Genomic DNA, 27,368 nt, shown 5'->3' on the forward strand with positions numbered 1-27,368 from the left:
TGAGAGAAAAAAAGGGAAAATAATGGTGAAATGGAAATAAGGAGAAGGGAACACGGTATGGAATGCAGATTTGGGTAGGTGGAGAAACGAGGATGTAAACTGATGAAATAGAAGAGATGACACAAGACAGCAAAGGAGTACAGCACAGAATGGAGAGCCAATCGAATGGAAAGGATTAAAGCTGGTGAGATCGCTGGGCTAATGCACCTGCTGCAGTTGTGTGCGTTTGGTTGTGGCCTCTGCAGGCTAGAGTTTAATTGTCATCTTCACCTCACCACTCATCCTTCCAAGGCCGAGGTTCCTGGCTGTTAGGCACCAATCCTTCGTTCCCCTTCAGATTCGCCCATTCACTCCTGGGGGGTGACAGGGCGCGGGAAGAGTAATACATAATCTAGCAAATGAAGAGAGGAATCAAAGGGAATTAATGGAACCAGAGAAAGCAAATAGAGAGTGGAGGCCTGTGAGGAAAACATGATTGAACCAAACATCGAAAGGAAAAATTATAGAAAGAAAGCAAAGTATCTCCGTGGATTAAAGCACCTGTTGGGGAAAACTGTCTTCAACTGCACACCACACGCTCAAAACCCGATAGAACAGACGCAACCGTTCATCTTACCTAGCTTAAGAAAAAGAACGCCAGTCGTAGAGTAAAAGGAACGTTATTTATAGCGCTGTGATGCTTTGTCAGCTAGCGCTACATACAAAAAAAGAGAACGTTTACAGATGTTCATAATTGGAGGCGGCACCTTCCTGCCCATTTCAGAGCCTGCCTCCACCCTTTGCGGTGCCATGCTGCTCTCAGCAGATACTTCCTGCGGATAGCTCAGTAGGTTATGCACCTTATTCCAAGGTGTGTGTCTACTTTTTTCATGTCATAGGTTCGAACGCCAGCAGAGAAGACTTCGCTTTTCATCCTCCCGATGCCGATATGAGTACCATTTCAGAGCAAGTGATAATTGGTCATAGAAAGGTGGTCTTTGTAAAGCGCTTTGGGTAAAACAGTGTCCAATTTGTTATTATACGCCTTTGTTAATGAAAAATGGGCGAAGGATGGGGGGAGCTCGGTGGTCTTTAATGAGCAGTACTCTGGGCGTCAGCAGCCAATCACAGGCTCTCCTGACATCGCGGGGCGAGCCAATGAAAGCGAATAAGCAGCATGTCTGCTGTATCCCAGCCCTCCCTGGAACCATCAAAGAATTACGTTTTTTAACACAACACGCTCACGTTTTTCGGCTTCTCTTTTCTACGAAAAAGGGGCGCCGGTAACAACCCCCAAAAGAAACAACAGCACCAAAAAATAGGGGGAATAAGAAGACACCCCAAGACTAGGAGGGCGGACAAGCAACAGATCCCACTCCCTGGCGCGTCTCGTGTGGATGCTGCTCGTTGAAGCATCGTTGACAAGACGAAGCATTGGATTTTGTTGCCGGAGCGTCTCCTACGGAGCAGAGGTAAGGGGGCTCCGCGGAGCCTGACTGGGCGCACCTCTCGCTGTTGTCTCTTAGTCCGCATGACCCGTGATATATATCCCTTTGTATTTGCAATTCACACCTGTATCTGTGTGAAGGTGTAATAATGAGCCCTCCTCGCATGGATGGGTTCTTAGCGCTGCGATCTACCTGTATACACAGAGCGCTACAAAGACACATTGCAGTGTGGTGTTCGGCTGTGAGGACATGTATGTGTAAATCAAGGCGAAGGGATGATAGGGAGAGAGAGCGGCACAGCACGGAGGGAGAACACAAAGGGAGGAAGAGGGAGATAGTGGCATCTATCCAAAAAAAAACTCATACCCAGACATGCTTCAATAAACACCCCAGCAATTCTTCTGTCAAAAACCCACTTCTGCCGCCTCCCATATTTGCAAGTAATGTCCACGCCGACCATTGTCATCATTATACTGCGCTGCGCTTTTCATCAGTAGCCGGGTTTATCACTGCTGCCAACGAGCGGCGCGAAGCCGCGCAGTCATAATACCCAGAGTGGCTGCCAGGGAGGGCCGGTCTGCGCGCCCCGTCAGCGGCCGGCGCAGTGCACCGAAACCGGCGCAGCGAGCCGCGCAGACGGACGCCGCCGAGTCCTACCATGCCTGTCTGGCCGCGGTGGACTGTGCGTAGGGAGAGGATGTATGCATGGATGGACAGACAGAGTTGTTGCGTACTTTTTATTTTTAGCTTAAACGCAGCACATTTAGTGCACGTCCGTGCATCTTTGTGGTTTTCTGAGAAAAATCGTGATTGGAAATCAGAGCAATGCTGAGAAGGCAGGGATGAGCTTGGAGTGCTTCTGTGGAATCCTGTGAACGCGCTGAGCCGTGGTTTGCCTCCTGTGGACACGCGTGAACAGGAGTCCGTACCAGCTCCGTGACGGGTTGTGTGGAACGGACAGATAAATACAAACATATGCTGGCATTTTGGAGACTTTGCGGCAAAACGCGCGGTGTGATGGAGCTGGCGTGCCATGCTTCTGCGCCAGCCCGCCCCTTCCTAGCGGCATCTTGATGTCGTCCAATGGGTTCCGTCCGGGGCCGCGAGCAGGTGCGGTGTGTGTGTGTCTGGAATAAGTAATCCGCTCTTGAGGGAGGAAGGGAGGGCCATGACACGCCAGAATCGCTTGTCGGAGGAATAGGGTACATGGGGTACCCGGCGCAGGCTCTTATGTGTGACTCTCATGTGTACTCGCCGGCCCTCACACCCCTCAGTCTCCAGGATGAGCGCGTGCACGCGCCAGCCCTACTGCGCGCGTGCATGCGCGCGACATGTGCTGCGTGTGCGTAGAAACAAAACACAGAGGTTGAGACTGTGAGGCCAATGACATCACATGCAGAACTGTAAACCATGTATATCCGTTCCTGTATTAAAGATCGTACGTCAATGGCGTAGTTCTTATGTAATGCGGCATACCATATGCAATAAGATATTATGTATCACATCCAGTATTACAGATAGCACACAATAGCATAGACAATATGCTCTGTTATATGACATTGATATTGTTAACCAGCACTTGCATAGTGCACGATCGCTGCAGGGCTTTAAGTAATATGCATTAATGTAGATGGCCGGCAATATTACAAACCGTCTCGGTATCAACACTCATTTGTTACAATATAGCTAATAACCAGAGTCATATGCTTCATGCCGTATTATACAGCATTTGCAATAATGCCACCCGCTGTTAGCATGACAGTTAATGTGAAATAATATGGACAAACTGTACTATTGATATTGTCCGGTATTATATCAAACATGCATAAATATAGCATATATGCAGTAGCATAAATGATATATGGATCACTACACGCAATGTGCATTTAGTAAACTGTAAATATCACATGCACACATATACTACATGGCATACAGTAGTGTATATCGAATTATGTGCAGTGTTAAAAGTGTAACAAATACACCATATTTACTACTCTAAATCACAAGCAGAAATACAGATGACGCCCAGTGTTATATAACATGTATCACCCTTCAGAAGGAATACGATAGCAGCATTATGCTTCATATGTAAATGTATTGAATGTCAACTAAAATATATACCCTATGCGGTACTATACATCACATGAATTGAATGGCATATGCATCGTTTCCTGTATTCTTCATCTTGTATGCACACACAAATACACGCACGCGCACACGCACGCACACGCACGCACGCACACACACTCTCAAGTGTAATCAGTGCTAGACGAAATCCCAAATTCCAAACCCGCAGCCCATCCCAGTATCGGTCTTTGGTAATCTATATGTCTCTGTCTTTATTAAAATGCATGTAGGTATTGTGTAACCTCCAGAGACCGTCTCTCTGCATCTGTGGTTCACTAGCTCTTTGTCCATGCACCGCTCTCAGCCTGTCTGTATTCTGCCCACGGTACCCACGCAGCGGTGTGCCGGTACCCACTGAGGCGCTATCTACCCTTCTAGCATCTCTCTGCACGCCTGCATCACTCCCAGTGTCTATGGCTGGATCCGTTTCCAGACTCTCCTCATGGCCCATGGCTCCCCTTCCGCCCATGCACAGTGAAGCAGGGTATCTGGCACGTGCGCACCACACAAAGGCTTGTTTTGGGCGAGGGGTCATCCTTCGTTTGTTTCTGCGCCCTTGTTGTCATTTTTGGGAGCGGGGAGTGGGGTTTGCTGGCTCGTGCCCCTGTCCCCACTTTATCTGGCACCATCTAGTGATGTTGTACACTTGGGTACCATTTAGGGGGTGTGCGGGCTGGGAGATGTGAAAACTATATCAATGTGACATAAATTAAATGGGGGGGGGCAGGGAGGGTGTGGGGTCTGTGGGGAGGGTGCCACTTTCCTCTGCGTGGTTGTCACGGCAACAGCGCAGGCTGCCTGGTTTGTTTTGCATGAGTTGGGTGCATTGTAAGATGAATGGGGGTGGGGAGGGGCGGGAGGGTGGGGGGGATGAGCAGTCTGCAAAACACAAACATCTGGGGAAGGATGGAGAAGGGGGCACAACGGGTGGAGCGGAGGGATAGAAGACGGAAAGACATGCATGTGCAAACCTCCGCTTATTTGGGGACGGTTTAAAAAAAAAAAAGCCGACTGCACGAACATGCCACGTACCATCTGAATGATCGTCAAAGACTCACACCCGAGCGGATGGGGTTAATTTTGTGGTGTTAAATCACAGTGTACACAGCGCCCGTAGGCATGTCAAAATAGGTTCTCAGCTCTGCAGCATCTGTAGCCGAACTTCCAAGCACGCAGTCCCTCCTCCTGGAAAGTCTGGTGCGTGGCTCTGGAAGGGTGGAGTGGGGTGGGTGGTAATGGTTGAAGTCCCAGCTGCTGGAGGTTTCTCGTAATACCCTACAATATTTTTTATCTTCTAGTTGCTTAACTTAACTTACTAGAAGGGAAGGGATGGTTTCTGTGAAAAGGTGAAGGTGCGACAACAAGTCTGGAGCTGTCAAATCGAAAGTGAGGGCAAGTGAAGGGACTGAGAGAACATGAAGCAGCGGTGGACTGGGGGACCGTGAATGGGGATGAATGCACGTGACCCGAGGGGCTTCCCGTGACCCGAACCACGGGCGTAGGAACTAATACCCACCTACGGGCCTGCATGAGGGCAGGAGGGAAAACGTAACGACCTTCAGTATCCATGCACGAAGCCAGATGCGGACGATTAGTAACCTTCACTGGAGGTGTACGGCGGCAGATGTGGATCTATGTGAGTGTGTGAAGCGAGGTGTAACCTTCCACAGCTGTGCATGACACCAGGTGTGGACAATTAGTAACCTTCACTGGAGGTGCATGGCACCAGGTGTGGATCCATGTGAGTGTTTGAAGCCAGGTGTAACCGTCCGCTGGAGGTGCATGGCACCAGGTGTGGATCCATGTAAGTGTGTGAAGCGAGGTGTAACCTTCCACAGCTGTGCATGACACCAGGTGTGGACAATTAGTAACCTTCAATGGAGGTCCATGGCACCAGGTGTGGATCCATGTGAGTGTGTGAAGCCAGGTGTAACCTTCCACAGCTGTGCATGACACCAGGTGTGGACAATTAGTAACCTTCACTGGAGGTGCATGGCGCCAGATGTGGATCCATGTGAATGTGTGAAGCCAGGTGTAACCTTCCACAGCTGTGCATGACACCAGGTGTGGACAATTAGTTACCTTTACTGGAGGTGTATGGCGGCAGATGTAGATCTATGTGAGTGTGTGAAGCGAGGTGTAACCTTCCACAGCTGTGCATGACACCAGGTGTGGACAATTAGTAACCTTCACTGGAGGTGCATGGTGCCAGATGTGGATCCATGTGAGTGTGTGAAGCCAGGTGTAACCTTCCACAGCTGTGCATGACACCAGGTGTGGACAATTAGTAACCTTCACTGGAGGTGCATGGCGCCAGATGTGGATCCATGTAAGTGTGTGAAGCCAGGTGTAACCTTCCACATCTGTGCATGACACCAGGTGTGGACAATTAGTTACCTTCACTGGAGGTGCATGGCACCAGATGTGGATCCATGTGAGTGTGTGAAGCCAGGTGTAACCTTCCACAGCTGTGCATGAGACCAGGTGTGGACAATTAGTAACCTTCACTGGAGGTGCATGGCGTCAGATGTAGATTCATGTAAGTGTGTGAAGCCAGATGTAACAGTCCGCTGGAGGTGCATGGCACCAGGTGTGGATCCATGTGAGTGTGTGAAGCCAGGTGTGACCGTCCACTGTAGGTGCATGGCGCCAGGTGTGGATCCATGTGAGTGTGTGAAGCCAGGTGTAACTGTCCACTGGAGGTGTATGCTCCCAAGTGTGGATCCATGTGAGTGTGTGAAACCAGGTGCAACCGTACACTAAATTTGCATGGTGCCACATGTGGATCCATGTGAGTTTGTGAAGCTAGGTTTAACCGTCCACTGTAGGTGCATTGTGCCAGGTATGGATCCATGTGAGTGTGTGAAGCCAGGTGTAACCGTCCACTGGAGGTGCATGGCGCCAGATGTGGATCCATGTAAGTGTGTGAAGCCAGGTATAACCATCCACTGGAGGTGCATGGTACCAAGTGTGGATCCATGTGAGTCTGTGAAGCCAGGTGTAACCGTCCACTGGAGGTGCACAGTGCCAGGTGTGGATTCATGTGAATGTGTGAAGCCAGGTGTAACAGCCCACTGGAGGTGCTTGGTGCAAGATGTGGATCCATGTGAGTGTGTGAAACCAGGTGCAACCGTCCACTAAAGTTGCATGGTGCCAGATGTGGATCCATGTGAGTTTGTGAAGCTAGGTGTAACCGTTTGCTGGAGGTGCATGGCACCAGGTGTGGATCCATGTGAGTGTGTGAAGTCAGGTGTAGCCATCCACTGTAGGTGCATGGTGGCAGGTGTGGATCCATGTGAGTGTGTGAAGCCAGGTGTAACCGTCCACTGTAGGTGCCAGGTGTGGATCTATGTGAGTGTGTGAAGCCAGGTGTAACTGTCCACTGGAGGTGCACAGTGCCAGGTGTGGATCCATGTAAGTGTGGGAAGCCAGGTGTAACCGTCCACTGGAAGTGTACGGTGCCAGGTGTGGATCCATGTGAGTGTGTGAAGCCAGGTGTAACCGTCCACTGGAGGTGCATGGCGCCAGATGTGGATCCATGTAAGTGTGTGAAGCCAGGTATAACCATCCACTGGAGGTGCATGGTACCAAGTGTGGATCCATGTGAGTCTGTGAAGCCAGGTGTAACCGTCCACTGGAGGTGCACAGTGCCAGGTGTGGATTCATGTGAATGTGTGAAGCCAGGTGTAACAGACCACTGGAGGTGCTTGGTGCAAGATGTGGATCCATGTGAGTGTGTGAAACCAGGTGCAACCGTCCACTAAAGTTGCATGGTGCCAGATGTGGATCCATGTGAGTTTGTGAAGCTAGGTGTAACCATTTGCTGGAGGTGCATGGCACCAGGTGTGGATCCATGTGAGTGTGTGAAGTCAGGTGTAGCCATCCACTGTAGGTGCATGGTGGCAGGTGTGGATCCATGTGAGTGTGTGAAGCCAGGTGTAACCGTCCACTGTAGGTGCCAGGTGTGGATCTATGTGAGTGTGTGAAGCCAGGTGTAACCGTCCACTGGAGGTGCATGGTGCCAAGTGTGGATCCATGTGAGTGTGTGAAGCCAGGTGTAACCGTCCACTGGAGGTGCATGGTGCCAGATGTGGATTCATGTGAGTGTGTGAAGCCAGGTGTAACCCTCCACTGGAGGTGCACGGTGCCAGGTGTGGATCCATACAAGTGTGGGAAGCCAGGTGCAACCGTCCACTGGAGGTGCATGGTGCCAAGTGTGGATCCATGTGAGTGTGTGAAGCCAGGTGTAACCATCCACTGGAGGTGCACAGTGCCAGGGATGGATCCATGTGAGTGTGTGAAGCCAGGTGTAATCGCCCACTGGAGGTGCATGGTGCCAAGTGTGGATCCATGTGAGTCTGTGAAGCCAGGTGTAACCGTCCTCTGGAGGTGCACAATGCCAGGTGTGGATTCATGTGAGTGTGTAAAGCCAGGTGTAACCGCCCACGGGAGTTGCTTGGTGCCAGATGTGGATCCATGTGAGTGTGTGAAGCCAGGTGCAACTGTCCACTAAAGTTGCATGGTGCCAGATGTGGATCCATGTGAATGTGTGAAGCCAGATGTAACCGTCCGCTGGAGGTGCATGGCACAAGGTGTGGATCCATGTGAGTGTGTGAAGCCAGGTGTAACCGTATACTGTAGGTGCATGATGCCAGGTGTGGATCCATGTGAATGTGTGAAGCCAGGTGTATCCATCCACTGGAGGTACACGGTGCCAGATGGGGATTCATGTGAGTGTGTGAAGCCAGGTGTAACTGTCCACTGGAGGTGCATGGTGCCAGATGTGGATTCATTTGAGTGTGTGAAGCCAGGTGTAACCGTCCACTGGAGGTGCATGGCACCAGGTGTGGATCCATGTGAGTGTGTGAAGCCAGGTGTAACCATCCACTGTAGGTGCATGGTGCCTGGTGTGGATCCATGTGAATGTGTGAAGCCAGGTGTAACCATCCACTGTAGGTGCATGGTGCCAAGTGTGGATCCATGTTAGTCTGTTAAGCCAGGTGTAACCGTCCACTGGAGGTGCTTGGTGCCAGCTGTGGATTAATGTGAGTGTGTAAAGCCAGGTGTAACCACCCACTGGAGGTGCTTGGTGCCAGATGTGGATCCATGTGAGTGTGTGAAGCCAAGTGCAACTGTCCACTAAAGTTGCATGGTGCCAGATGTGGATCCTTGTGAGTGTGTGAAGCCAGGTGTAACCGTCTGCTGGAGGTGCATGGCACCAGGTGTGGATCCATGTGAGTGTGTGAAGCCAGGTGTAACCGTCCACTGTAGGTGCATGGTGCCTGGTGTGGATCCATGTCAATGTGTGAAGCCAGGTGTAACCATCCACTGGAGGTGCACGGTGCCAGATGGGGATTCATGTGAGTGTATGAAGCCAGGTGTAACCGACCACTGGAGGTGCACAGTGCCAGGTGTGGATTCATGTGAGTATGTGAAGCCAGGTGTAACCGTCCACTGGAGGTGCAAGGTGCCAAGTGTGGATCCATGTGAGTCTGTGAAGCCAGGTTTAACCAACCACAGCTGTGAATGAGGCTAAGTGTGGACAGTTAGCAACCTTCACTGGAAGGGCATGGCAGCAGATGTGGATTCATGTAAGTGAAGAGGATGCCTCACACACAACATTGTGTCATGCTTCATCATAGGCATCCTCTCCCCACCCCGGTAAGATGGTACTACCAGGGCGGACTCAATCTCCGTGAAGACTTGGCAGTAAGAGGAAGTTCTTACATAAAACTTGCAGGACAAAATCGGGATCCAGTTTAATTAAAAATACCTCCAGATGCCCCGGTTATCACCTTTATTAATGAGGAACTGTGGTACACTAAAAACAAATACAATGATGGAACCTTAAGAGAATAATTTCTCTCGTCCATCTTACAGTCTGCCAACATGTTTCATGTCTCAAGAGGCCTGGTGTGGACGAGTAACCTTCAATGGAGGTGCATGACACCATATGTGGATAATAAGCATTTATCCAACTAATTGTGTGATATGAAGAATTAGTAACCTTTCTTTGATGGGCATATTGTCCAGTGGGAAGGTTTGACAACCTTCCATGGCTGTGCATAAGGCCAGGTACGGATAACTAGAGACCATCTCTGGAGATGCATGTCATCAGATGTGGATAATTAACAACAACTCATGGAAGTGTGTGAATCCAATGTAGAGAATAAGCAACCTTGCATGGAAGTGTGTAAATCCTGATGTCGAGAATAAGCAACCTTCCATGGAAGTGTGTTAATCCTGATGTAGAAAATAAGCAACCATCCATGGAAGTGTGTGAAGTCAGATGTAATCATCCATGGCTGTGCATGAGGCAAGGAGTGGACAATAGTAACCTTGACTGGAGGTGCATGGCACTTACATCTATGTAAATGTGTAAATCCAGATATGGAGAACCAGTAACCTTCATTGGACTGGCTTTGGGCCCGATGGGAAGACTTAGCAACCTTCCGTGCCCATGCATGAGACCAGGTGTGGACAGTTGGTAACCTTCACTGGATTTGCAGGTATCAGATGTGGATAGTTTGCAATGCACCATCAAAGTGTGTGGAGCCAGATGTGGAGAACTAGTAACCTTCAATTGCTGTGCATGAAACTAGGTGTAGACAATTAGTAACCTTCTATGGAAGTGCATGAAACTAGATCTGAAGAAGTAGCAATCCTCCATGGAAATGTGTGAAGGCAGATATCGAGAATAAGCAACCGTCCATGGAAGTGAGTGAATCCAATGTAGAGAATAAGCAACCTTCCATGGAAGTGTGTGAATCCTGATGTAGAGAATAAGCAACCATCCATGGAAGTGTGTGAATCCTGATGTAGAGAATAAGCAACCGTCCATGGGTGTGTGTGTATCCAGATGTAGAGAATAAGCAACCGTCCATGGAAGTGAGTGAATCCAATGTAGAGAATAAGCAACCTTCCATGGAAGTGTGTGAATCCTGATGTAGAGAATAAGCAACCATCCATGGAAGTGTGTGAATCCTGATGTAGAGAATAAGCAACCGTCCATGGGTGTGTGTGTATCCAGATGTAGAGAATAAGCAACCGTCCATGGAAGTGTGTGAATCCTGATGTAGAGAATAAGCAACCGTCCATGGGTGTGTGTGTATCCAGATGTAGAGAATAAGCAACCGTCCATGGAAGTGTGTGAATCCAGATGTAGAGAATAAGCAACCATCCATGGAAGTGTGTGAATCCTGATGTAGAGAATATGCAACCTTCCATGGAAGTGTGTGAATCCAGATGTAGAGAATAAGCAACAGTCCATGGAACAGGTGTGGCGTAGCAGCCAGAGCTCCTGACTCCGGAACTCGGGGTTCACGGTTTGATCCCCGGTGCCGGCGGCAGGTTAGCCCAGCATCATGTGACTCTGGGCAATAGCTCGCTTAATCTTCCCGAGGGCCCCCAGCGCTGGAACACCTCTCTGGAGGTAGTTGTGCACTTTACAAATGCTGGTATTTATTTAAGTGTGTGAATCTAGATGTAGAGAATAAGCAACCTTCCATGGAAGTGTGTGAATTCAGATGTAGAGAATAAGCAACCTTCCATGGAAGTGTGTGAATCCAGATGTAGAGAATAAGCAACCTTCCATGGAAGTGTGTGAATCCAGATGTAGAGAATAATCAACCTTCCATGGAAGTGTGTGAATTCAGATGTAGAGAATAAGCAACCATCCATGGAAGTGTGTGAATCCAGATGTAGAGAATAAGCAACCTTCCATGGAAGTGTGTGAATCCAGATGTAGAGAATAAGCAACCTTCCATGGAAGTGTGTGAATCCAGATGTAGAGAATAAGCAACCTTCCATGGAAGTGTGTGAATCCAGATGTAGAGAATAAGCAACCTTCCATGGAAGTGTGTGAATCTAGATGTAGAGAATAAGCAACCTTCTATGGATGTGTGGGAAGACAGATATGGAGAATAAGGAACCTTCCATGGAAGTGTGTGAATCTAGATGTAGAGAATAAGCAACGATCCATGGACGTGTGTGAATCTAGATGTAGAGAATAAGCAACCTTCCATGGAAGTGTGTGAATCCAGATGTAGAAAATAAGCAACCTTTTATGGAAGTGTGTGAAGACAGATGTGGAGAATTAGTAACTTTCCTTTGCTCTTAATGAGACCAGGTATGTGCAATTAGTAACCTTTACAGGTGGTTCATGATGTCAGATGTGCATTATCAGAACCTTCCATGGAAGTGTGTAAAGCCAAATGTGGAGCATTAATAATCTTCCAAGGATTTGCATGAGACTAGGAGTGGACAATTAATAATCTACTGATATGCATGACTCCAGATGAGGATAATTAGCAATCCTCCATGGAAGTACATAAAGTTGGATGTGAAGAACTAGTCATGTTTTGTGGATGTGGAGAAAAAGTAAAACTCCATGAAAGAGAATGAGGATGGATGTGGAGAATTAATAACCTTCAAAAAACGTGCATGGGATTAGACGTGGAAAATTATTAACCTTCACTGGAGCTGAATGTTGCCAGATGTGGAGAATTAGTAAAGTTCCTAGGCTGGGCCTGAGACCTGGTGTGAACAGTTAGTAACCTTCACTGGAGATGCATCACACCGGATATGGACAACAGAATGCGTTTGATGTCAAATGTTTAGAATTTGTAACTTTTCTAGGCTGTGCATGAGACCAGATGTAGATAATGAATAATCTTCCCGGGCGGTGCATGATGCCAAATTTGGATGATAAGCAGCCATCCGTGAAAGTGCGGGAGTTGAGAAGTGGAGAATAGGTAACGTTCCATGGAAGCACATGAAGCCTGACGCTGAGAATTTGTAACCTTCCATGATGCGCATGAGACTACATGTTTAGAGTTAGCAACCTTCAACAAACTTGCTTGGGTCACTCCGATGGGGCGAATTAGTAACATTGAATGGAGGCGTACGAGGCCCAATGAAGAGACTTTGTAAGTTGTAGTGCATAAAAGTGCATTAAAGTGCATGAGGCCCCCCACATAGAGATAGTAATCTTTAATAAATGTACATGAGGCAGACCACTCATAATCAATCCTGAATAAAGGTGTATAAGGGAAGATGAGAAATGATAACCTTTGATAAAGGTATATGAGGGAAGATGTGGAGAAATGATAACCTTTTATAGAACTGCATGAGGCCAGGGGATAAGAATTTGTAACTTTCGAAAGAGGTGCATGAGGCTCAATATGGAGAATTGATAATGTTTAGTAGAGAACCATGAAGCCTGATCCAGAGAGCTAGTAATCTTTAATAGGAGAGCTTGACATCAGATGTTGGTAAATAGTAACATGAGGCAGATGCAGATGAGGTCAGTTATTGAAAATGTTCACCTTCAACAGCAGTGCATTAGGGCAGGGGGTGAAAATGAGTAATCGAGACTGAGTGAAGGCAACTGATTACCTTTAACAGAAATTAATGAAGGTATATGTGGTTAATTGGTAACCTTCAATAGCTGTGCTTATGGTCAGGTGTGTTTCAGAGAAGGGTGTACCCAATTAGTGTCGCTGGGACCTGGGTGTATAGCAGTACATTAGAGAAGGGGTCCCAGTACACATTCATTAAAAACAGGAAAAACAGTTGGTGCAAGAGTTAAAGGAAACATAAACAAAGTCAAACAATCAATTAGGTACACTATTTTTTAATCACAATGTGCCTGTGGATTCTGTTTGTCAAAGAACATTGCATCATTTATTCAAAACACGTTTGTGCCCCAACAGGTGAGGGGGAAGGGACAAGGGAGAGTATCCGTGAATTTGCGTGCAAGGAATGTGAAAGGAATACAGTGCAGCTCATGTGACCCTTATCAACAGAAAATACTAATGACTAACTTCAACACAGAGCCAAAACTAAATGCAACAAATGTCCACAATTTCTACAGAGCCATGCTTAAAAAGCCTTTGTGAATATCTTCTGGTTTACAGCATAAGCTGGCAGATATGCAGGTTGTCGACGTTTCGACCCCAAATGTTCTAGTTGTCAATTAAACCTTAATGGGGGTCTTCCTCAGGACAAGGGTGACGTGGGAGGGCAGGCTTCCTAAGGTATTAGATAAAAACGAGGATTCATTACTAAGGACACATGGAAGTGAATTAAAAAAGAAAACGCAAGACACAAAAGGTTTACCGTGAAAGGTTCGTCACGGTGAGTTAATCAGGGACAAATGGGCGCGTGAGCTCCATACTGAAGAGAACGGATGAGGCAAAGAATTAAACCTGTAACAAGCAAAAAACACCGGGCTCAGAAACCTCGGAAAAGCAATAAGCAGTGAGACAAGACACAAACCACTGGTGTTAAACTTACTGGGGCAGGAAGAAATCACTCGTCCCAGTGAAGTGAATAATCACTAGAGAGCCGCCAACGTTTAATTGACACCTAGAACATTTTGGAGTCGAAACGTCGACAACCTGCATATCTGCCAGCTTATGCCGCAACCAGAAGATATTCACGAAGGCTTTTTAAGCATGGCTCTGTAGAAATTGTGGACATTTGTTGCATTTAGTTTTGGCTCTGTGTTGAAGCCAGTCATTAGTATTTTCTGTTGATAAGGGTCACATGACCTGCACTGTATTCCTTTACCATTCCTTGCACGCAAATTCACTGACACCCTCCCTTGTCCCTTACCCCTCACCTGTTGGGGCACAAATGTTTTTTGAATAAATGATGCAATGTTCTTTGACAAACAGAATCCACAGGCACATTGTGATTAAACAACAGTGTACCTAATTGATTGTTTGACTTTGTTTATGTTTCCTTTAACTCTTGCACCAACTGTTTTTCCTGCTTTTAATGAATGTGTATTGGGACCCCTTCTCTAATGTATGGTCAGGTGTGGACATTTGGTAACCTTCAATAGTGAGAATTGAGCCTAGAGGTGGGGGGGCTAGTAACTTTCAACAGGGGGCAATGAGGCCATCTGTTGAGATTTTGGAACCTTCAATAGTGGGGATTGAGGGTAGATGTTGAGAGTTGGTAATCTTCAACACAGGAGCAGGACATCAGGTGTAGGGGATTGGTAACCATTAATAGATGTGCATGAGTCTGATGTTGATAGTGTCTTTAATATAGGCGTGTAAGGCTCAATGTGGAAACTGTCAATCTTTAATAGAGGATTGATGGCTCTGTCTCTTACCTCTCCCTTTACCTTTTCGTGAGACTCCCCAGCTCCACCTTTGCACTTACTGCACCTTAAAAACGTATGTACACAATCGTATTCAGCTGCAATGATAACTGTATTTTTCTTCTAAAAATTGAATAAACAAATTTACAACAAAACTTTAATAGAGGTGCATATGGCCAGATATGGAGAAGAGTTAATACCCTACAGGTAAAGTGCAAGAGTCCTGAGGTGGAGCATTATTAACCTTGAGCAAAAGTGCTTTAGACCAGACGTGAAGAATGAGTAATCTTTAGTGGAAGTGCACAAGGCAATTAAAGATAATTTGCCAGACGTGGCCAGGTGTGGAGAACTAGTAACAATAAATAGATGCATATGAAACCAGATGTGAAGAATTAATAAACTTCTAATCAAGTGCATTAGGTCAGAAGTGTAGAATTACCAATCTGAGGTCAAAATATGAGGCCAGATCATGAGAGCCAGTAACCTTTAATACAGATGCATGAGGCCAGATGTGAAGTGATGGTGACATTTAATAAAAGTGCATGAAGTTACATGTAGAGAACTAGTAATTTTTACAAGAGATGCTTGTGGTTACGAATCATTCTAACCTTAAACAGAGATGTATGAGAGCAGATGCGGAGAACTTGTAATGTTTAATAGACCAGATGTGAAGAATAAATAACCTTTGGTAGAAGTCCCGGAAGCCAGATGCAGAGAATCCTCATCCCTTAATAGTGGTGCATAAGGAAGATACTGACAATCTTAACCTTTAATACAGGTGCAGGAGGACATATTCAGAAAATTATATTTAATAGGAGAGCATGTCATCAGAGGGCGGCACATGTGGTCGCGTGCGGAGAATTGGTTACCTCCAATTGAGGCACATGAAGCCATAAGTGGAGATTTGATATGCTTTAATAGAGGTGTACGAGGCTTGATGTGCAGAAATAATATCCTTTATTAGAAGTGCATGACACCACATATGGATAATTAACGGCTTTTATTGGAAGTGCCTGACGCCAAATTTGGATAATTTTGAACTTTTATTAGATGTGCATGAGGCCAGCTGTAGATAATTGTATGAGTGTATGATGTGGAGAATCGTAACCTTTACTAGAGATGCCTGATGTCAGACATCGAGAACTGGTAACGATTAATAGAGGCCATGAGCCTAGACGTGGAGAAATAATTGATATTTATTTACGGTTTTTGTAGAGCGCATACATTCATCCCCAAAGGGATATCACGGCTCTTTTAACTACCACTACATTTCCGAAGAATACTGGCTGGAGTTAGGGCTACACTAGTCAGGGAAGAGCCACGTTGTCAGCTTTTTCCTAAACACAAGGTAGTCCCCTGTTCTTTGATTATCCAGGGGGAGCAAATTCTAGTGGGTGGCTGCCAAAAAGCAAAGGAGCGGCCACCGACTCTGGTTTTCTTGATATTATTGCTTTAGCTAAGGTCAAACTGGATGATCTTAGCTGTCTTGTAGGTTGATAGAATTAAACCATATTTCTCAGGAGCAGTGGGATGGAATTATGCAGAGCCCTATGCGCGTGACAGAGTAGCTTAAATTGAGCCCTCCTACATACTAGCAACCATTATAGTGATTTTAAGCAGACAGCTACAGAGTTGCGACTGCCTTTATTGCAAATCAGTTTAGCAGCTGCATTATGGATCGATTGGAGGCGTGTAAATAGATAGTCCACCATACCCATTTATAGTGCATTTCTGTAGCCCAGGCGACTGATCCTGGACAACCGTGTGGCGCCAGTCCATCGTAATCCATCTAAACAACTTTCTAAGGAGTTTTAACATTCCAAAGCAACTGCCACAGATCACCAATACCCGAGTTTTCATGGTGAGGGATTGATCTATAATGATACCAAGATTTTTGCCGCTTTTTTCAGCATTGGAGCTGTGCCAGGGGAAGGAGGCCACCGGGAATCATCCCATAAGTTTCCAGCACCATAAAACAGTAAGATTTCAGATTTGTTTGCATTGAGCTTCAGGCATTGTGCTGACATCCAACCAACCACCTCTGAGAAACAGCCTGCACGATCTTGCTTGGTATTTGACTCACCGTCACCCAAGGAGATAACCAGTGGGGCGTCGTCAGCATATGAGCAAACTTCAAAGCCCCACTTTTTAACCAGAGTGGTGAGTGGTGTGACATACACATTAAATAGTGTAGGGCTTAGAGCAGAATCCCGGGAAACGCCGTATTCAGAGCTGTCGGGGTGTGATCTAAAGTGGTCCAGCTGAACAGACTAGGATCTATTAAAAAGAAATGAGCCGAACCATTGGAGTGCAGTAGAATAAAACCCTGATTCATGCAGCCTGTTCTTCAGAAGCCCATGGATAGAACGCTGGAGGCAGATCCAATAAAATTAAAGCTACTGCTTTTCCCTGATCTACCTTTAACCTAATATTGTCTAGGACTGTATGAGTGTACTCTCTGTGCTGTTGTTCACTCTAAAGCCAGACTGGGAAGGGTCAAGCAGATTGTTATCCTCCGAGAAGGAGGACACATGATGATTGACCAATTCCTCGAGTACTTTAGCCATGAGTGGCAGCAGCAAGATGGGGCAATAATTTGATACATTGGATGCCTCAAAGCCCGCGTTTTTGCCTAAAGAGAGAATTAGTGCATACTGCCATATATATTAGGATAGGTTGCTGTTTTTAGTAAAGCATTAAAGATCTGGGTCAGAATTGCACTCAGGTACTGATCGTAGGTAAGATGCCATTCATATGGTCAAGCGCATGGTGGCCTGACTCTCTAGGTCAAATACCGACCCCAAAGGCTGAAGTAAAAAACCTCGGAGTGTGGTTCGACTCGGAATTGACATTCGAGAGCCAAATCAGGAAGGTAGCGGGAAAATGTTATGGCGCGATGAAAACTCTGCAGAAAATCCTGGATTTCTTACCACCTAATGCCAGGAAGACCATTGTTCATTCAGTGGTGACTTCCCAACTGGACTATGGGAATGTATTATATCTTGGAGCCACTAAGAGGGATCTGGCCAGACTATAGAGGGTACAGAATGCGGCAGCTCATTTGGTACTGGGTCTGCGAAGAAGAACCAACGCTAAAAAAACCCTGACAGAAGCGAGTAGTGTTTAAGGCAATGTGCCACTGCCATCGAATTCTTCTGAAGAGAGGACCAAGGTACCGGCAAACTTTAATCACTAAATACATACCAGGGAGATGTTTAAGATCACTGGATAAGGACTTGGTGACTGTACCAAGAACTTCTAGAGCCAGAATGGGCGAACGCTCTTTCAGGTCCGAGCCGCAAAACTATGGAACAGCCTACCTGCTAACTTAAGAACAGAGCCATGCGAAATTAAATTTCATAGGCAACTAAAAACCTGGCTATTTGTACATCCTCTTCAAGGATAATCCTCAACTGGCCCTACACTACAGTCATACGTGCAGATAGCTACCACATCGCCTAGAACTCTCTTGAAGCGTGGGGACCCACCGGTGGTGTAACCAGGCGCTCTTTAAATTAATACATAAATAAATAAATAAATTGGTGATAGTTATAAAAAATAAAGTGTGGACATGGATCCAATGGGGGAACCAGACTTTATTTCAGTCATGGTTTTCTCCACCTGTTTTTTAGATACACAGGTGAAGGCTCCAAAAGGTGCATTGGCTTTAGGATGGGGGCCCAGCAGTTTGTATGGAGCATCTAACCGAAGAGGTTGGGAGTCAAGAAAGGAATATATTTTCTCTATTTTATCAATGAAGTAGCCAGCAAGGGATTCACAATGTTGCTGTGAGGGAGTGATTGTTTGGGACAGGCTGCTAGGTTTTGACAGTTCTTTCACTATTTTCAAATAGCTCCTTTGATGACCCACTATTGTCCTTTAATATTTTAATAAAGTGTTTTTTTTGCTTTCTTAATCTGTTTGTAAAAATTATTTAGTTGAAGTTTATCAAGCTTGCGATCTGACTGCTTTTCTGATAATCTCCAACATTTTTCTGCTGCTTTGCATTTCCTTTTCATCTTCCTCAGTTCAAGGGAATTCAATAGTTCTGATGCTGTGTCTCAGCTTGAAGTATTCAATTTCATGGGAGCACACGCTTTAAGGTCTTCCATGATGGCTGTATTGAACTGTGCTACACAATTGTCTTGTGGCATGGAAACATCCAGATATGGAGGTAAAAAATGGTCTGCAAATGTGTCAATGCTAACTTTACTCCACATCCTCTTTAGAGGGTTCAGCTTTTTAGACTCAAACTTCTTGGGATGGGGAAGTGAGATCAGGAATCTAATGCAGATGTGGTGTGTCCACGTAAGAGGGGAGATGTTAATTTCCTGTATGTTATTGAGTTTGGGAAGAGCAGGTCTAAAGTATGACCTGACTGGTGGGTGGGACTGTTAACTACTTGAATAAGTTGTAGCGTGAGCAAATCGTTCCTCAATGGTTTGCAGAAAGCATCCTCTTGATTTTCAAAGTGAAAGTTAAAGTCACCAATAACCATATACATATTGTGTTTCAGCATTAGCGGGGTGAGCCATGCGAACAGCCTATCGGCTCACTGAGCATGGTGTCCTGGTGGGCTATACACAATCGTACCTCCTAATAGCCTTAAGTCTTTTAGAGTTAAAGTAAAGGTGAGCCATTCTCCCTCAGAATCTTATGGTTACGGGGTATTAAGATGGCAATGTCAGGCATAGCAGATTCATCGAACCAGGTTTCCGTAATAAATACTACATCTGGTAATTCATCTCTAATTAGATCCCAGATTTCGATGGAATGTTTAGGGAGGGAACAGGCATTAATATATATACACATCAAGATGTGCTCATTGAGATTATTAGGAATACTGAGGGGGGTCCTGAATGAGTGGTCACTGTTAAGAGCCTCCCACCTACAGTTACAACAGGAGTATGGGCCTTCAATTAGGTCTGGTACCCCCTAGCACAGTCCTACATAGTCATGTCCTATAGTTTTATTTAATTTCAGTAGGAATTCCCACATATCAGTTACTCTTACCTTTGTTCCTTGGGGATTACTGGCAGCATGTCTGGCGTCTGGCGCTGTCTAGGCATGGACGGGCACTGACGGGCATTGCCCTCTCTTTTGTGCTTTTCTCACATAAAAAAAGTTCGACCGCCGACCTGAAAAGTATAGGCCTTGACGCGTGGCTCAAGCTATCACCTTTGTGCATAGTGCGGTCTAGGTAGGCTCAGAAAGCGAGTCTACAAAAATATGGGCACTCTAATATACGTTTTTAAAAATAAGCGGTTCCCCTAATTGGCAGCAGATGATTGGTTTTTTTTTTAAAGTGTGTAAAAAAACACATCAGTTCAGAGCACATGTAAACATAGAATAGCAGCAAAAACATTTTAGTGCAAAACTAAACTGATGAACAGTGTTTTAACAATTGCCCCTGCCCAAGGTGCTAAATGCCAAAACAAAGTGACTACCAGCCCCGTTTACAACTAGAACTCGTGGGACAGGAGAAATAATAACATTTATTAGAAGTGAAGGACGTCCGATATGGATAATGAATAACTTTCGTAAGAAGTCCATAAGACCAGATGTTGAGAACTGAATTAGAAGTGTATGATGTACAGAATTAGTAACCTTTAATAGAGGTGCATGACGTCAGAGGTTAAGATCTGTCGACCTTTAATGGAGGAGCATGAGGCCAGCTGTGGAGAAATAGTAATCTTTATTAGAAGTGCATGACGTCAGATGTGAGCATTAGTAACCCTTAATAAAGGTGTGTGACTTCAGATGTGGAGAGTTAGTAACCTTTATTAGAGGTGAATGACGTCAGATGTTGAGAACTCATACCCCTTAATAGAAGTGCATAAGGCCAGACGTGGAGAAATAAAACCCTTTATGAGAAGTGCATGACGTCAGATGTGGAACATTAGTAACCGTTAGTAGAGGCGAGTGACATCCGTTGTGGAGCATTAGTAACATTTAATAGAGATGCATGAAGTGAGATGTTGAGAACTGGCAGCCTTTTTTAGAGGTGCATGTCGCCAGACGTGGAGAAATAGCAAGCTTTATTTGAAGTGCGTGACGTTACGTGTGGAGAATTGCTAGCTTTTAATATTTGTGCATGAGACTAAAGGTGGAGAATGCTAGGGCCTGTCTTGGTAAACTGGTGACCTTCCTTGTCACCGGTCTTAATTCCCTATGTGAGGAAGTATCACAGTTCAAGGAGAGGCCTGGAACATGATGCGGGATGAAGTCGAATCCTCCCAGGACACTCAAGAGCCGCGCGCTCCGCCTGTTGCCGCCACAACCATCCCGCTGCACGCGCTCACGGACCTGGGCGCCGAAGCGCCCGCGCTCAGGGCTGAGCGACAGCGAAGGCGCCTGCGATAACACGCACGAGACGCGATAGCGGAATTAGTGACACTGCATAAAGTGGCGAGGGCCATGGATATGGGAATTAGTGAGCGCGAGCTGAAGTGTATGAAGCTAGCGAGGTATGAAATTAGCCAGTTGCCAGTGAATAAATGCATGAGAAATGATGCAGGGAATTAGGGACACGCCACTGGAACGCGCGAGGCAATGGAGAGCTGGATAAACCCACTGACAGACGTGAGGCGGCGGCGATGTAGGCAAGTAGTGCAAATCGATGGACCTGTGGGCGGTCATTGTTATGGAAATACGCGGCAATTCTTAAAATCTGCTAATGTGGTGGGAGCGGGAGTCTACACCGAGTCCATAAGATAATATAGCTGGTGATATATGCGCCAGAGAAACAAGGGAGCAGAACACGCTTTATGTCTTTAGAAAGATGTAACTAAGGCAACAAGTGTCTTGAAAAAATATGGTAAATTCTTTAAAATGAAAAACATATTTTTCAACATTGCTCAGTGTCTTAGTTGAGGACATACGGATCATATGTCACTGAATTGAGCGACATTTATCGAAAGTAATATTCATAAACATGATGCAATTAGGACTAGCTGCATGCCCTGTCAATGTTGCTAAACGTTACCTAAAATGTGTCGGTTTGTCATGTTCTCTATTTATATCGTTAACATCGTTATTATATGTGACACAATATTTTTTTACTAACCATGTATAAGCGAGGTTTTTGTAGGGTACAGATCCCAAACTTTATTACTTTAATGTGCTCGAACACTGGATGCTTAAGGAAAATGATGCATAGTGAAGTAAAGTGATGGGTCATAGGTCATACAATTTGGCAAAGTGGAGAAACCAGGATTTTAGTCCAGGGTTGCAAACTGTGCAGTTCAGAAACTGTAGGGTCACATCCTTCTTTCTTCTGTTCGGCACCAAAGATCAGTGCTTTGTGTTCAGGTATTCAATTAGCATTAGTATCTGGAGTTCTATAAATACACCAATCACACCTTAAATCAAGCTGACACCATACACACATGTATACAGGTGCGCAGTTGTAAGATTTAAAGGTTTGCTTTTCTGTTTGGAATGCATGCACAGACACTGAAGATCAAACACAGCGGCAGAGCAGCCTGTCTGAAATCATGCTGCACTTTGCAGCAGTGGCGTAGCCAGACCTCTTTTTTCTGCCTGTGGCCATCGGGGCGTTTGCCTGCCTGCAACGGCCGCAGGTAAGAGCGGGAAAGGGAACCGGTCCCTGCACTTGCCACCCTGCAAGGCAACAGTTAAGTGCAGACCGCCCTGTGCAGTTGCCCGTGTGAGGGCACTGCAGCGTGATGGGGCCTATCACTGGTGGGCCACGTGGGGCTTACGGCGGGGAATGAACAGACACAGAGGCAGGTGTACTAGTCTGGGCCGGAAGGTCCCGAGCGACCTTCGCCCTTTTATTTATAGTCTCTCTGGCCACGCCTGGCCAGAGAGTGATACATAGTACGTGTGTGCTTCCTGGGGTCGTCAGCTCTCACAACAACTAGACCGCTACATCCCATTCCAACTTACGCCCCAGCATGTACATTTTTCTATGAAATATGCACTCACATGTGGATACCTGTAGTATGATATAATCTACACATCTGAGAACATTAGCGCTGTAATTGACATACGTGAACATCTGAAACTGTATAGAAACTAAACTGGCAAAAACCTTTTGAACTCCCTGTGTCGTCATACTGCAGACATTTTCACACAGCAGTCAAGGTTGACAAAAGTCACATATCTTTTCTATTTTTTAGTTTTTAAAATTACAATTCGGATGATACTTTGTTTTAGGTCTGTATTTGTGTTTGAAAAGCAGAAAAGTTCATCGGACTTTGATCCAGAGCAAGAGAGAAAAACACAAAAGGGAGAAAGCAGGAAGAAGACAAAAACTGAAAAACCACGACAAAGGGAGAAAGACAGGATGTTTAAGAACATGCAAAAGTGAGAAAAAGGGGCAGGGAGTGACTGATGGTGGATGAAGGAGGCATGAGGTGGAATTAGGCCCCAGAAAAAACACAGGTTCTTAAATTCAGCAGAGGCCCTGGTAGCACAATTAACAGAACAGACCCAAGGGGCTTTCCTCGTAGGCCAACATGGTGGTCTGAAACGCACAGAAGGCAAGGTGAGACCCACAATCGAGGATTGGACCCTGACAAGAGCACAGCATTGGTGTTTGACACTTACTTGGATCCCCTATGATAGACATTGGGCTGAAATCATAGCCCAGGGAAAAAGTGCAGGCAAGGTTAGTAGAGAAGAGCATGGCGGTGCTCACACCTCTCAAGCTGTGCAGGGTAGAGATGCATGTGATGCAGCGGGTCTAACATAAAACTCTTTGCCTGTCGTCACCAATTCAGGAAAGTTCTCTTTCTTTTCATTCATCGGTGGGGCCCATAACACCGAAAATATCACACTCTCACACCGTTCCTGAATCAGTGATAAATGTAGACGAGCTGCAAGACATGCAGGGTACCTTATTAACCTATACAATAATTATATACATTTTATACATTAAACCTTAATAGCTGTCAGTTCTAAAAATAACACATCAAGGTACTCCACAATTCGGTCGATGGATCAAACTAGTAGGAATCAGTTGATGGCGATTAAGTCCAGCTCAATCAATTTAAAAAAAACCTGCAGCATATATTACCATGACTTTTATTCTAATAACCACAGACTCGATTTTATTTTTCATAAAATTTTATCTAAGCTTTTACGGAGATTCAAATCTATTAAAGTTTATTACGCAGATACATCTAGGCATTCAATTAATACAGTCATACATAGGAAAAATCAGAAAAATGGAAAATACTCATTACCCCTTGGCCATAAGGCGATGAAGAGAATGGTTCACTCGGAAATGAACCGCAGATCACAGGATAGGTTCCCAAGCTGACTGTCTGTCACTCTAACCTCCTCGGACGCTTCCCTCCCGAGACAGAATTCCCGCAGCGATGTCGTTCCTTTTCTCCATCAGAATTTAGAGTCCAAATTTAATTCAAAGTCTTTGCACCATAGAAGAATTGTCTCAATCCAACGCATGTCGTGCTGAATAAAGGTGCGAAAATAAGAGCTACACTTCAGCTAAAACACAGGCCCTTTTATACCCTTTTCTCTAACTTTCTATACCCAAAATTGAAACTTTTAGGGGCTTCTTCCACTCCTGATTGGTTCATTGAAGGGGTGGTGATGATCACCTTATTGTCCTCCTAGCTCAAAACAGTTAATAATTTGCAAAATCATTCTGAGCTTTCACATTACTTCATACATATTTCATTTATACTGTTCAGAATCTCTTTGTAACCAATTCATGGTCACTCTCCATGTTCATCCTCTGGAACACTTGGTTTTCATCCGTTCCCATATGGTTAAACTTGTCTCTTTGGCACCATTCTTGTTTTCGGGTCAAGCTGTCCTTGACATCTCTCACTCCAGGCATAAGCCTTACACTCCTGACTGAACATTCATTCTGATCATGCGCGGGGGCCATCTTTCTTTTCTTTTGTGCCGTAGCATTTCAAATCTGCCACTTCCGGTCGAAGCCTAGCAGAGCCAATTCGGAACTAATACGAAAGCAAACATAACAGGAATTAGATATAGAATATAAAACCTTCTGTTTACCACCATCCATTCTAATCTCCCACGTTAGGTGTTACCTAGCGAAAGCAACATTCAAAGCTGTTATACTTACCATTTGCATTCTTTGCCACGACAAAATTCTACTTACAAACAAAATACATGCACTTTATGCTTCTTTTCTAAGTAATCGCAAACTATATTAATTCGATTCACATTTTATTAGTAAATTAGACTTTTGCAATGTAGCCGTTAGTTTCCCACGTGTAATGTCTAAAATTGGTGCAATTGTTGATTAATTTACATACTTCACACGGTTAATGTTAATAAAGTTATGAGGGCATTAACTTTGCAGGGGTACACCATTTTTTGTATTTCTCCTGCTCCATCACACGCAGGGTAAGAGGCTGAGAGAGCATCACCCTGGGGAAAAGCAAAGCTATTAATCAGGAAAAAAACACGACATCGGTGTATAGAAGGAAAATAGTAAATCATGGCCAGTGCCTTTTAGAGAGCATCATGTCTGAAGGTGTACAGGCTTATGAAGACCTCGGTATTTAGTTTGGGGGACAAAAGATGGGCAAAGCTTCATTGTGCCTCATTAAACTCCAAATCTCCAGCTCTAACACGGTCTTTCCTCTGTTTCACATATAATGAGAGAGAGGGCCTATAACAACTGGTATAGCCTGAGGCTGAAGGGTTATAATGGCATTCGCAGTACCACCCTTTGTCCTGTTTCCAAATCCCAATTTTTACTGATAAGAGAACCGAGCCCCAAAATCACAAAATCTGGTCAGTCTCCTGGTTCAACAATCTCTTGAGGCCTTCACTTGAAATACTATGCAAAACAATGCTTCAAAGCTACAAAACTACCACAGTCAGAGGGGGTGCTGGGAGGAGTCACATGCATAAAACAGAGTACAACAGTGCTGCAACATGGTAGAAACTCTACTTGTGATTATCATTAGTGACACAGTTGTGCGCTTAAGGTTGCATAAAGCAATGCAACGCCAGCCATGTGCCGGGCGACGACTTCCGTGTTAATATTTGGTAGGCCAGTGTGACGTGTCAAAGACTCAGGCTCCAGAAAGCTGGGCTATGCCAGTCATGCTCGATGTGATGACTTCTTTACCAATGTTTGATAGGCCTGTGTCCTAGGACTGGCACACGTCATTGTTGAGGGCGTGCCAAGCTATGTCAGACCTAAGCCAGCGTGCACTAATTGGTGTAACAGCCAGCAACGGGGTGCGTCGGACACTACGCCAGCCAGAAGTGGGAAGCCGGAAGGTGAGGGCTGATAAACACTAGACCGAGCAGTGTGGCAAAAGGGCTGGCAGCAGTGAGTAAGATGCCATCAAGCAGTGGTGGCCTGGCCAGACGGCCATGAGTGAGGCACCACTGCAGCGTGGGACCAGTAATAGCAGCAATTAGAATGAGACATAGGGAAACAGAACGTTGTGGAATAATACCATTAATTAGTTTTCTGTTTTTTTACCCAAACACCTAATAAACATTTTCCACAAAACTGTTACAACTCGAGCCTAATTAGTGCTCCTTTATTCTGCCTCTGGAGAGCAGAAGGCTGCCTTGGATGTTTGGATCGCAACCTATGTGATTCGAGTTATATGTTGGGTACGAGCTCACCGTGCACACAGCAATGTGCATGGATGTAGCTGTTATTAGTGCAGCAGGTTCAGAGGCACCGGAGCCCAGGCATGTGAGGCCCTTCTGCACCCCAGTTATGGCTCACTTTTACTACCCAACCTGTGTGAAAGGGGTCAACTTCCTTAGAGCCCATGCTACCTTCGCTAGCATACTAGCCCTAGATGTGAAGTAGACGTAGCCAGGAATAGCCGCCTCATCTCATCATTGGGGAGAACACCTCGCTCCAGGTCATTATGGACCCTGTCTGCAGCCCTGAACCCTTCACCTACAAAACAATGTGATTTCAGGAGCAGCATTCTAATTAATTCAATGGAGGCAAAACAAGACTACAACAACCAACATGCATTAGTCTATCACACAAAAGACCAGCACCGGAATCAGTGTCTAGTGTCTGTAACGACCTTAAGAGAGGTAGCCATCTTATGTATCATCCAAGGTCAAAGGAGGGCTGCTTTCATTTCTGTTTCTCCTGGAGTTTTTTGAATGGCCGTCCGTGCATACAATGGGCATTAATGCCAGTATGGGGACGCACATAATAATAATAATAATAATAATAATAATAATAATAAGTCTGCTAAAGTGCCAGGATTTTACCCCACGGTGTCCCCCCGCGCTAGAACCAGAACCTCTTCTAGAGCTGAGGGCACTAGACTAAGGAGACCATAGGCGAGACATGAGACCAGACAGCTGAAACTATCCTAAGGTAAACGAAACAGCCAGGGGAGCAGGCTCGGTGCCGTCTTAGCTGAAGACTTCAAAGGTTATAACGGCCATAATACGGCCGCATGATGAGCTAGGAGATGTAGCGGCATAAAGTGAAGGCATAGGCAGCTGAGAGAAGGAAGCTGTGTTGTCACTGTAAAATCACCAGCAAGGCCTCATCTAGATTACCATGCCCACAAATGGACTATTATTCTGCAGTAAGTGAGAATACCAGAAGGTAAATGTGCTTTATAGAAGAATAATTTTCTCGCCTTACTGTTATTTCCTAAAATGATATTGCTTCCATGCTCCAAGTTCCGTTGGATAGGATCAGAAATAGCATTCAGTTCCTGTTGTGTTTCCTG

The 27,368-nt window shown here is 45.5% G+C and overlaps 1 protein-coding gene across 2 annotated transcripts in view; it reads left to right on the top strand.

Moving 5' to 3' along the window:
- Positions 1-1,259: 1,259 nt before the first annotated feature.
- SHISA7 (shisa family member 7) overlaps positions 1,260-27,368 on the top strand; it is a 431,884-nt gene continuing 405,775 nt past the window's right edge. For both annotated transcript variants that reach the window (XM_085616540.1, XM_085616541.1), the window contains exon 1: positions 1,260-1,451. The gene's annotated coding sequence lies outside the window, so the exon portion shown is untranslated. The remainder of the gene's footprint in view (positions 1,452-27,368) is intronic.

This window comes from Triturus cristatus, chromosome 7, assembly GCF_964204655.1.
Source record: "Triturus cristatus chromosome 7, aTriCri1.1, whole genome shotgun sequence".
NCBI lineage: Eukaryota > Metazoa > Chordata > Amphibia > Caudata > Salamandridae > Triturus > Triturus cristatus.